This window comes from Neoarius graeffei, chromosome 4, assembly GCF_027579695.1.
Source record: "Neoarius graeffei isolate fNeoGra1 chromosome 4, fNeoGra1.pri, whole genome shotgun sequence".
Lineage (NCBI taxonomy): Eukaryota > Metazoa > Chordata > Actinopteri > Siluriformes > Ariidae > Neoarius > Neoarius graeffei.
The window spans coordinates 27,556,889-27,569,279 of record NC_083572.1 but is presented as its reverse complement, the minus strand read 5'-3'; positions in this window follow the sequence as shown (position 1 = coordinate 27,569,279).

The window sequence follows — 12,391 nt, the reverse complement described above, 5'->3', positions numbered from 1 at the left end:
TGGTGATTTTTCTAGACATACTGAGGTAAAGTTTGGTGTTCCACAAAGTTTTGTCTTAGGCCCACTGGTTTTTTCTTTATATATGTTACTTTTGGGTGATATTATTCGTAAGCATGGTATTAGTTTCCACTGTTTTGCTGATGAGACACAGTTGAATGTTTCTGCAAAACCAGATAAGAGACACCAGCTTAATAGAATTGAGGAATGTTTAAAGGACATTAGACACTGTATGCTTATTAACTTCCTTCTGCTTAACTCTGACAAGACTGAAGTACTTGTACTAGGACCATATGCAGCTAGAAGTAGGTTTTCTGATTACACAGTAACTCTGGATTGCCTTTCTGTTTCTTCATGTGCAGCAGTAAAAGACCTTGGGGTGTTTATTGACCCCAGTCTTTCATTTGAAACTCATATCGATAACATTACTATGTTTCATCTTAGAAATATTGCTAAGATAAAAAATTTAATGTCACTAAATGATGCAGAAAAATTAGTTCATGCTTTTTTTTTTTTTACCTCCAGGCTGGATTATTGTAATGCCTTACTGTCTGGATGTTCCAATAAGTGCATAAACAAGCTCCAGTTAGTTCAAAATGTAGCAGCAATAGTCCTTAATAGAACTAGAAAATATGACCACATCATCCCTGTCTTATCCACACTGCATTGGCTCCCAATCAAATTTCATATTGTTTATAAAATACTACTACTGACCTTAAAGCACTGAATGGTCTCGCACCACAGTACCTGAGCGAACTTCTGGTCCTTTATGACCCGCCATGTCTACTTGGATCAAAAGGTGCAGGCTATCTGCTGGTACCTCATATAGTGAAGGCTACATCAGGGGGCTGAGCCTTTTCTTACAAAGCCTCACAGTTATGGAACAGCCTTCCAAGTAGTGTTCGGGGATCAGACACAGTCTCAGCATTTAAGTCTAGGGTGAAAACATATCTGTTTAGTCAAGCCGTTTGTTAATAGTGTTTATGAGGCAAAGGAGTCGATCTGGGCGGCACGGTGGTGTAGTGGTTAGCGTTGTCGCCTCACAGCAAGAAGGTCCTGGGTTCGAGCCCCGGGGCCGGCGAGGGCCTTTCTGTGTGGAGTTTGCATGTTCTCCCCGTGTCCGCGTGGGTTTCCTCCGGGTGCTCCGGTTTCCCCCACAGTCCAAAGACATGCAGGTTAGGTTAACTGGTGACTCTAAATTGACCGTAGGTGTGAATGTGAGTGTGAATGGTTGTCTGTGTCTATGTGTCAGCCCTGTGATGACCTGGCGACTTGTCCAGGGTGTACCCCGCCTTTCGCCCGTAGTCAGCTGGGATAGGCTCCAGCTTGCCTGCGACCCTGTAGAAGGATAAAGCGGCTAGAGATAATGAGATGAGATGAGGAGTCGATCTGAAGGGTCCTCAGGCATAAAGTGTTTTGGTAAACTGGGATGTATGGATGCTGTCAGTCCCCCACTCACTTGCTCACTCGAGTTTGTTGACGGTGTAGTGGCTGGCTGCTTTATGTCTCAGGGATCCCTCATTACTGTGTTACCTTCTGGCTCTCCCCTTTTAGTTATGCTGTCATAGTTAATTTTGCCGGAGTCCCTGCTTGCACTCAGCACAAAATGAATACTGTTCCTACTCATCAAGTGACATTGCTCCTTGGACCTGCCTGATCCATCTTGATGCTCTATATCTGGCTGGAGTCTTATCACATCACTCCTGTGGAGGATGGCCCCATATGGACAGTTGAAAGTCACACTTGGAAGATGCTCTAGACATTACTTACAGTAATGCTTACAGTAATGCTTTTATGGCTGAGGACTACAGTTGACTTGCTAACTTTAGGACTGCAGTTGTCATGTGAACAGTTTTGCACTTAAGTTTCTTTAAATGAAGAGTTATAACCTCAATGAAACAGACTTCATGTTAAAACTGTTAAAAATGTTATCACATTGTCTGTTATCACTCAAATGAGGATGGGTTCCCTTTTGAGTCTGACTGCTCTCGAGGTTTCTTCCTCATGTGGTCTGCGGGAGTTTTTCCTTGCCACTGTCGCCACAGGCTTGTTTGTTGGGGATAGATTAGGGATAAAATTAGCTCATGTTTAAAGTCATTAAAATTCTGTAAAGCTGCTTTGTGACAATGTCTATTGTTAAAACAGCTATAAAAATAAACTTGACTAATTTTATCCCTAATTCATCCCCAGTGAGCAAGTCTGAGGTGACAGTAGCAAGGAAAAACTCCCTCAGACAACACGAAGAAGAAGAAACCTTGAGAGGAACAAGACTCAAAAGGGACCCCATCCTTATTTGGGTGATGAGAGAGCATGATTATAAATAATTTGCTTTGATAAAGGTTTCCCATACTGTCACAAAGTATAACTGTGTAACCAGGAAAATCATTATAGTTTTAACATAAAGTCAGTTTTTTTTTCTAAGTTATAAAATGTTCATTGATGGAAACTTGACTACAAAACTGTGCATGACAACTGTCGTCCTAAAGTTATCATTTCTATTGTAGTCCTCAGCCATAAATGCATTACTGTAAGTGTCCATAGCCATCTTCCAAATGTGACTTTTGACTGTCCATATGGGGCCATTCTCCACAGGAGCAATGTGATGAGACTCCAGCCAAACGGTGGGTATCAGGATGGATCAGGCGGATCTGAGGAGCAAAAGAGATCAGCACCACTGGTGTTTCAGGATCAACATGTAACTCGATAGAGAGAGACAGACATACAGAAGAGAGAGAGAGAGAGAGAGAAAACAGGTTGTTAGGTATGCAGGGTTCGTACGGCCTGGAAAAACCTGGAATTTCAAAATATGCCCTAAAGCAGGGGTGTCCAAACTGATCCATAAGGGGCCGTGTGGCTGCAGGTTTTCATTCCAGCCATGCAGCAGCACACCTGATTTGGCTTATTCAATCAACTGACACACCCACCCTTTAATCAAGGGTGGGTGTGGCTGCAAGTATTTGACTGTGTGAAGACAGTTCAGTTGATTGAATGACCCAAGTCAGGTGTGCTGCTGCATGGCTGGAATGAAAACCTGCAGCCACACGGCCCTTTATGGATCAGTTTGGACACCCATGCCCTAAAGGCCTGGAAAAGTGCTTGAAATTCATATTGATTCCTTGAAAATCCTGGAAAATTGGTCTTAAACAAATAAAATGATAAAATGCCCTTATTGTAGGTTATATCTAAAGTTTCTGTACACGCGCGTGTATGCGTTTTCATAGAAAAATCATAGCGGCGATCAACCATCGGTATTCAATGTTTATAGCGACGCGAATGCCATCTGTTGGTAAAATAATAAGATGCAATGCTGTGATTTGACGCATGCGTTATAGGTCTCTACAAAATGGCGCCACCCGCAAACATCATGCGTTAGCTCATAAGCGATCAGCTTTCAGTAGTTTTAGTGTAGGTTTTTTTTTAGTTATATATATTTTTATTAATGGTGATGCCTGGAAATTGTTCGTTTACTGATCGATGGCTACAAAAGCCAGAATACGGGAAGTGGCTGCGGCGAGTGCCGGGAGACAGACACAAGGCACAGTGCACATTATGCGTGAAGACGTCTGACATATCTAACATGGGCGAGGCTGCTATTATGTTTTATTGTTTAGTTTGATAATGTTTATGCAGATGTACAACTTTACAATTTATATTTTTATCATCTGATAACCTTTTTATTTTTATGATTTTTTTTATTTACAAATCTTATTTGTAGTACATGATATACAGATTGTTGGCTCACACACAGATGGATATATATATATATATATATATATATATATATATATATATATATATATATATCTCCATCTGTGTGTGAGCCAACAATCTGTATATCATGTACTACAAATAAGATTTGTAAATTTGTATACTGTTGTGTGTATGTGTGTGTGTGTATATATATACACACACACCAGGGGCGGCACGGTGGTGTAGTGGTTAGCGCTGTCGCCTCACAGCAAGAAGGTCCTGGGTTCGAGCCCCGGGGCCGGCAAGGGCCTTTCTGTGTGGAGTTTGCATGTTCTCCCCGTGTCCGCGTGGGTTTCCTCCGGGTGCTCCGGTTTCCCCCAAAGACATGCAGGTTAGGTTAACTGGTGACTCTAAATTGACCGTAGGTGTGAGTGTGAATGGTTGTCTGTGTCTATGTGTCAGCCCTGTGATGACCTGGCGACTTGTCCAGGGTGTACCCCGCCTTTCGCCCGTAGTCAGCTGGGATAAGCTCCAGCTTGCCTGCGACCCTGTAGAAGGATAAAGCGGCTAGAGATAATGAGATGAGATATATACACCACAGTATAGCAGCTGCAAAAGACAATGTCCTAAATTTGATAAAATATGTATTTTCACAAGAAAAAGAAATAGAATGAATCTTTAATTTCCATAATTCAAAGTTTTAATTGCATTTTGAATGATAATTATTGTTGATACACATGATTATTGTTGTTGATAAAGAAAATAGAAACATTTCTGTGTACATGTTTTTCTTGGCTGAGGTCCTGGAAAAATAAGATTGTAACCTGGAAAAGTCATGGAATTTCATTCCCTCTCAGGGGGAAGAACCCTGGGTATGCCCAATGTCATCTAATGAGTAGGAACAGTATACATTTTGCGCTGAATGCAAGCAGGGACTCTGGCAAGACTAACTATGACAATATAACTAAAAGTGAGAGCCAGAAGGTAACAAAGTCATGAGGGAGCCCTGGGACATAAAGCAGCCAGCCACTACTACTAAAGTATCGGAAATTATGACTAAGTCCTCCTCCTCATGTCTGTTGGACCATGCACTTCTTAAATCCTGTGTATCTGCTATCTCCCCTTATATTGCTCATATGATTAATCAGTGTTTTGCTTTAGGCACTGTTCCCATCTCCCTCAAAATTGCTACTGTTACACCAATACTAAAGAAACCTGGTCTAGATTCTCTTTCACTGTCCAATTACAGACCCATTTAAAATCTCCCTTTCCTAGCTAAAGTAATGGAGTGAGTTGTAGCCTCTCAGCTTCATACTTTCCTTGCTCATAATGATCTCTATGAACCCTTTCAGTCAGTCTTTTGCAATCTGCATAGCACTGAATCTGCTCTCTTAAGAGTTGTTAATGACCTCCTGCTCTCAACTGATGGTCATCTCAATGTCCTTGTTCTCTTGGACCTCACAGCTGCCTTTGACACTGTACATCATGAGATACTCATTTCCAGACTATCTTCTTTTGGTATTACTGGCTTAGCTTTAGCCTGGTTTCAGTCATATCTAGCAAACATCATCTCTATTGGTGTTCATGAATCATCCACTGTTACTGTTGCTCAAGGTGTGCCTCAGGGTTCTGTCCTTGGTCCCCTTCTTTTTATATTACATGTTTCTCCTATAGGCCAGATTATTTGTAACCATGGCCTTAACTTTCATTGTTATGCTGATGACATTCAAATCTACATCACTATCACCCCTTCCATAGCCTCTGTCCAGCTGCTAAGGACTTGCATCACTGACCTTAAGCAATGGCTGCATAAGAACTGCCTTAAACTTAATGCTAGCAAAATGGAGGTTCTTTTAGTAGGTACTAAAAGACAGGTTCTGAACTTCTTCAATTTCACTATTGATGTTGATGGTGTGTCTATTAGTCCTTCCCAAGTTATAAAAAACCTTGGCATTCTCTTTGACTCCACCCTTACGTTTGAACCCCATTTTAAAAACTCATTACTAAGAATGCTTTCTTTCACCTCTGCAATATTGCATGTCTCCGCCCTCTTCTCTTGGAAACTGATGCCAAAATGTTGGTCAATGCATTTATCTTTTCTCGTCTTGACTATTGCAATTCTCTCTTTTATGGTCTCCCTGCCACATTGCTCAATCGCCTGCAGTACATCCAAAACTCAGCAGCTAGAGTCCTCACACTCACCAAGCACACTGCTCACATTACTCCTGTTTTACAGCAACTGCATTGGTTGCCAGTTATCTCTCGGATTAAATACAAAATCTCGCTTTTAACCTATAAAGCTCTTTATGGTTTCACCCCTTCCTATCTCTGTAAGCTAATTCATTTGTACTGTCCCTCCCGCTCCCTCAGATCTTCTGTCTGCGGACTTCTGACTGTTCCATGTTTTAAACTAGCATCTATGGGTGGCAGATCATTCAGTGTTGTTGTTCCTAAACTTTGGAACTCATATTACCACAATCGCTTTGTGACTGTTCCACTCTCTCTTCCTTCAAAGCTAACTTGAAAACTTTCCTCTTTACCTCACACTACTCTTCCTAGTGTGGCCTTCTTTTATTTATTTATTTTTGGTAACTCCTGTGTAAAGCATCCTTGGGTTTGTGAAAGGCGCTATATAAATTGAACATTATTATTATTACACAATCAACAAACCCGAGTGAAAACGTGAGAATGGAGGGGGGGACCACAGCATCCATACATCCCAGTTTACCAAAACACTATGCCTGAGGACCCTCCAGATCTACTCATTTACCAAATAAAAAACTATTAACAAAAGGCTTGACTAAAAAGATGTTTTCAGCCTAAACTTAAACAATGAGACTGTGTCTGAGTCCTGAATGCTATTTGGAAGGCTGTTCCATAACTGTGGTGTTTGTAAGAAAAGGCTCTGTCTTCTGATGTAGCCTTCACTATATGTGGTACCAGCAGATAGCCTGCACCTTTTGATTTGAGTAGGCGTGGCACCAGAAGTTCACTGATACCCCTTTTCCACCAAATCAGTTCCAGGGCTGGTTCAGGGCCAGTGCTGGTGCTGGTTCACGACTCGTTCAACTTGCGAACCAGCTGAGAACCAGTTTGCTTTTCCATAGCTCAGGGTGCTAAGGGGAGCCACGTCATTATGTCACTGTATACGTCAGTTACATTGCTGCATTTGCATAAACCTTGGCGCGAACATTGAAGCAACAACAACACGGAGAAGAAGCAGCAACAACAATAATGGATGACCTCGCGTTTGTACAGCTGCTGCTTCTGGCTTTACGGTGCTTCATTCAAAATGGCACCCTCTTGCAGTCTTGCTATTGTTGTTGGTCTTAACAACTTTGCCCCCCCCCGCTGACGTAAGCAGTTCTTTCCTCTAGCCCAGCAAAGAGCTGGTGCTACCCTGGAACCGGTTTTTCCGGCCCAGAGCCAGTTCTTTGTCAGTGGAAACAGAAAACCCAGTTCCAAACTAAGCACTGGCCCTGAACCAGCCTTGGAACTGATTTGGTGGAAAAGGGCTATCAGGTACTGTGGTGAAAAAACATTCAGTGCTTTAAAGGTCAACAGTAGTATTTTATAATCAATACAAAATTTGACTAGGAGGAGCCAATGCAATGTGGATAAGCTAGGTCATATCAAGATATGGTCATATCTTCTCATTCTAGTAAGGACTCTTGCTGCTGCATTTTGAACTAACTGGAGCTTGTTTATGCACTTATTGGAAAATTCAGGCAGTAAGGCATTAAAAAAAGCATGAACTAATTTTTCTGCATTATGTAGTGACATACAGTATTTCTTATCTTGGTAATATTTCTGAGATGAAAAAAGCTATCCAGGTAATGTTTTTGATATGAGTTTCAAACCAAAGATTGGAGTCAATGATCACACTGAGGTCTTTTACTGCTGCACGTGAAGAAACAAAGGCCATCCAGAGTCACTATGTACAACTCTGTAATCAGAAAACCTACTTCTAGCTGCATGTGGCCCGAGTACAAGTACTTCTCTCTTGTCAGAGTTAAGCAGAAAGAAGTTAATAAGCATCCAGTATCTAATGTCCTTTACACATTCCTCAATTCTATTAAGCTGGTGTCTCTCAACTGGCTTTGCAGAAACATACAACTGTGTGTCATCAACAAAACAGTGAAAACTAATACTTGTTGGCCACCTTCTGTCTCGAGAAACAACGGCAAATGTGCCGGGTTAGGGCACACAGCGCCTGCAGTGGCTGAAAAGTCCTATCTGCGAACTGCATTTTTTGTCACAATTTGCACAGGTGAAACTATGCTGAGGTAGTACACTCTGTGCATGCCATCAGCTTCGTGCTTTCTTAGCTGCATGCAGTTGTTCTCTTTTTCTCTCACTATTCATAATACAGTTTCTCACTGTCTGCTTCCATTGCATGTAGTCCACAGCTAGGGTCTCCCAGGAATCACAGTCAATGTTACCTGCAGACAGGTCTTTCTTGCAGACATCCCTGTATCTCAACTTTGGTCTACCATGAGGCCTGGTTCCTCTTACAAGCTGGCCATAAAGCACATCTTTCAGGATTCTACCATCCTGCATACGTCTGACATGCCCAAGCCAGCAGAGCCTTCTGTATTGCAGCATGGTGTACATGCTTGTCATGCCGGCTGTATCCAGGACAGCTTTAACAGGAAACTAATACTATGCTTATGAATATCATCACCCAGAGGTGACTAATATAAAGAAAAAAGCAGTGGGCCTAAGACAGAACCTTGTGAGACACCAAACTTTACCTCAGTATGTATAGAAAAAATCACCATTTACATCAACAAACTGATAGTGATCAGTCAAATAAGAGCTGAGCCAGGAGAGGGCCGTTCCCTTAACTCCCACAACATTAGTCTATCCAGGAGAATGGAATGATTACTGGTGTCAAAGACTGCACTAAGGTCAAGCAATACAAGCAGGGAGATGCAGCCCTGATCAGGTGTCAACAGTAGGTCATTTACTACTGAACCAGTGCTGTCTCTTTGCAATGATGAGGTCTAAATCTTGACTGATACATTTCATGGATGTTATTCCAATGTAGATATGAGCATAAATGCTGTGCCACAGCTTTTTTCTAGGATCTTGGAGATAAAGGGGAGGTTTGATATTGCCCAATAATTGGACAGCTGACAGGGATCAAGGTCAGGTTTTTTTAATCAAGGGTTTGATAACTGCTAGTTTAAAGGATTTGAGTACATCGGCAATTCTAACGGAAGAACTGATTATTTTTAGAAGAGGTTCAATTGCTTCTGGTATTATCTGTTTGAAGAGTTATATCGGTAAAGGCTCTATTACACAAGTAAAAGATTTTGACTTGGAAATTAATGAAATTAGTTCAGTTCATTTAAGGGGAGTAAAACATTCTAATTGCTGATCTGATATTTTTATTGTTAGCTACAGGGCTATTTAAATTATCTGGCCTTAAATTAGTAGTTTGAATTTTTTGTTGGATGTTTTCAATTTTGTCACTGAAAAAATTCGTGAAGTCATTGCTACTACATATTGCAGGTGTGTATTTGTCTATGGTGGTCTTTTTCCATAGTTAATTTTGCTACAGTATTAAATAGGAATCAAATTATTTTTGTTATCCTCTATTAGGGTTGAGAGATATGTTGATTGAGCAGCACTAAGAGCTTTTCTATACTTCAGGACGTTCTCCTTCAATTCTAATGTGAATACTACCAATTTTGTTTGATACCATTTTACATTCTACTTTTCAAGTGGTCTGTTTTAAAGTGCAAATGTAATTGTCATATCAGGGTGCTAATTTTTTCTCTTGAATCATTTTTCTTTTAAGTGGAGCTACATTATCTAAAGTATTGTGGAACACCGACTCAGCAGTCAATTGCCTGATCAATTCTGTGGGATCCGATGGTGATCCAATCAAAGTTGATAACGCTGGGAGATTATTTATAAAACTTTGTGAAGTAGTTGACGTGAATATACATTTAACATGGTAGCATGGCAAGGTGCATATATTATTGCTTAGCCATATTTTGCATAAGATGAGATAATGATCTGAGGTAGCTTCAGACTTTGGAAGGTGTGACTATATTTTCTATATTTAAGTCGAATGTTAGTATTAGCTTGAGTGTGGCAACCAATATAAATAGGTCCTGTGATGTTCTGATTAACCCCTACTGAATCCAGAATAGACACGAACACTGTTTTCAGAGGGTCTTCTAGGTTACTGAAGTGAATATTCAAGTCTCCAACAACTCATGCTTTGTCTAAGAAAATAACCAGGTCTGACATGAAATCCGTAAATTCAGAAAGAAACTCAGAATATGGCCCCGGGGGCCTGTAAATAATAAGTAATGGAACTGACTGGGTAGACTTAGTTTTTGAGGCTATATATGTTATATTAGTATGAAGAACTTCAAACATATTGAATTTTTAACCAGGTTTTTGTATTATACCAATGTAATCATTATAAATACCCATGACGCCTCCTCCTCCTCTGCCAGTTAGAGGAAGCTAGTCCTCCTGGATATATAACTGTATCCAGGAGGACTAGCTTCATTTAATGCTATATCTTATTTTGGCTCCATCCATGTTTCTGTTAAATATGTAGTAAATTAAACTCCTGATCAGTAATAAGTTCATTAACAATTAGTGCTTTTGACATAAGATATCCAATATTTAATTGCCCTTCTTTTAGATCAAAGGTGCTGGCAGTGGCTGTACAGTTGGTCTGATCTAATTTTACCTGTGTGAACCTGAGTGATGGCTCTGTGCAGCTAGCAGACAGTTGGTTTAGCCTGTTTGTCTGCTCCCTGGCATTCGCTCTGGATTGTTATAAGTTAACTAGACTTGTTCTGAGACAATGACCTATGCTGCAAGAAATGAGAGCAGCACTTCCCCGAATGGGATGGATACCGTCCCACCCTAAAAAGCCAGCACTGCCCTCAAAATTACTCCAAATGTCTAAAAAGCCCACGTTGTTTTCAGAGCACCACCTGGACAACCAGCAGTTCAGCGACCATAACCTGCTGTAAGCTACATTACCATGCCACATTAAGATGGGACCAGAGCATACTACAGCACTGGACATCGCCTTCGCTAATTTAAACACCTCTACAAAGTTACTTTTCATAACCTCAGACTGACAAAGGCCTATATTGTTAGCTCCTACATGGATAACTGTCTTTGAGAACCTGTGCTTGCCTCAGACCCTCAGATTACCTGCTATGTCTAGCACCCTGGCTCCCAGTGTACACCCCACTGCTGCTGGTGCCCCTAAAGGCCTAGCTAATTTCATGTGCCATATGATAGAATCTCATCTAACCAGAGATCTTTCAGGTTTCTCATTGGGTGCTTCAAATCTGTTTGACATGCAAAGCGGAGAGGAGTAGTGTTCCTGTGGGTGAGCCTCAGTGGTAGCTTTGGCTCTATGATTATGCTGCTGAGTCATCACCCATTCACCATGCTGGGAGGGCTCTAATGCCAGAGCTGGGGGCTTGCTAACGCCACCTAGGGCATCCAGACTTTGCCCTACAGAATCTACACTGCTCTCATTCTCACTAACCCTCTCGAGAGTCTGGATGCGCACCTCTAATGCTGCAATCTTCTCTGTCAGAGAGCTAACTAATCTACACTTATCACAAATAAAGCTATCACTAATGGTGGAGGAAGAATGACTAAACATCTTGCACACTGAGCAAGCTGAATGTGTTCCATGATGAATGATTTCCATACCTTAATCAAAGATCTGTTGATATTCAGGCAGATACAATGTGGACAGCCTCCGATTACAGTCTTTGCACAGGAGGAAAAAACTTCCAGTCTGTGATGTTCTCTGAAAAAATTTAAAATGAGGAAAAATGGAAAGTACGATCACAAATGAAAACTATAATGGAAATTATTTGTCGAAAAGATGAAAAGATTGGTGATTAATTATAACAGTCGCAGAAAAAAGACTCATCGCAAACACAAACAGGAATTACGTCAGCTAAATATGAATTTATAAATATTTATTAAATATACATATTTATGTAAATAATCAAATATGCATCCAATATAATTGAATACATAACTTAGGCTTGTTGGACTTTCTTCCAGCCGTTATTGGAAATAAACCTTTTGCATGTTTGACTTGGATTGACCGGACGTGTTGTTTTTATTTTCTCCAGAAGGTATTTTCTTCCACATATTTTACACATACTTTATTAAAATTCCTTTGAGATTCTGGTTCATTTTTACCTGACTGCATCATGCAATTCATGCGGATTGTTCAGGTGCATTTTCTTGCTGTGAGTTCTACTACAGATTCCAGTGACTTTGTGCAATATCATGCTGGAATAACATTTAGAAAATGTTTCTATAACAATATTCTTTGATCAGCATTCAGTTGACTCAAAAATCAAATCCAATTTGTACCTTTTCTCTCAATTCATTGTGTATTCTGTGCACTTGAACTTTTATGGAGTTCTGTGGGTGTCACCACATGCAAATGCACTGTGTCAAGTACAACCCCGATTCCAAAAAAGTTGGGACGAAGTACAAATTGTAAATAAAAACGGAATGCAATAATGTGGAAGTTTCAAAATTCCATATTTTATTCAGAATAGAACATAGATGACATATCAAATGTTTAAACTGAGAAAATGTATCATTTAAATAGAAAAATTAGGTGATTTTAAATTTCATGACAACACCACATCTCAAAAAAGTTGGGACAAGGCCATGTTTACCA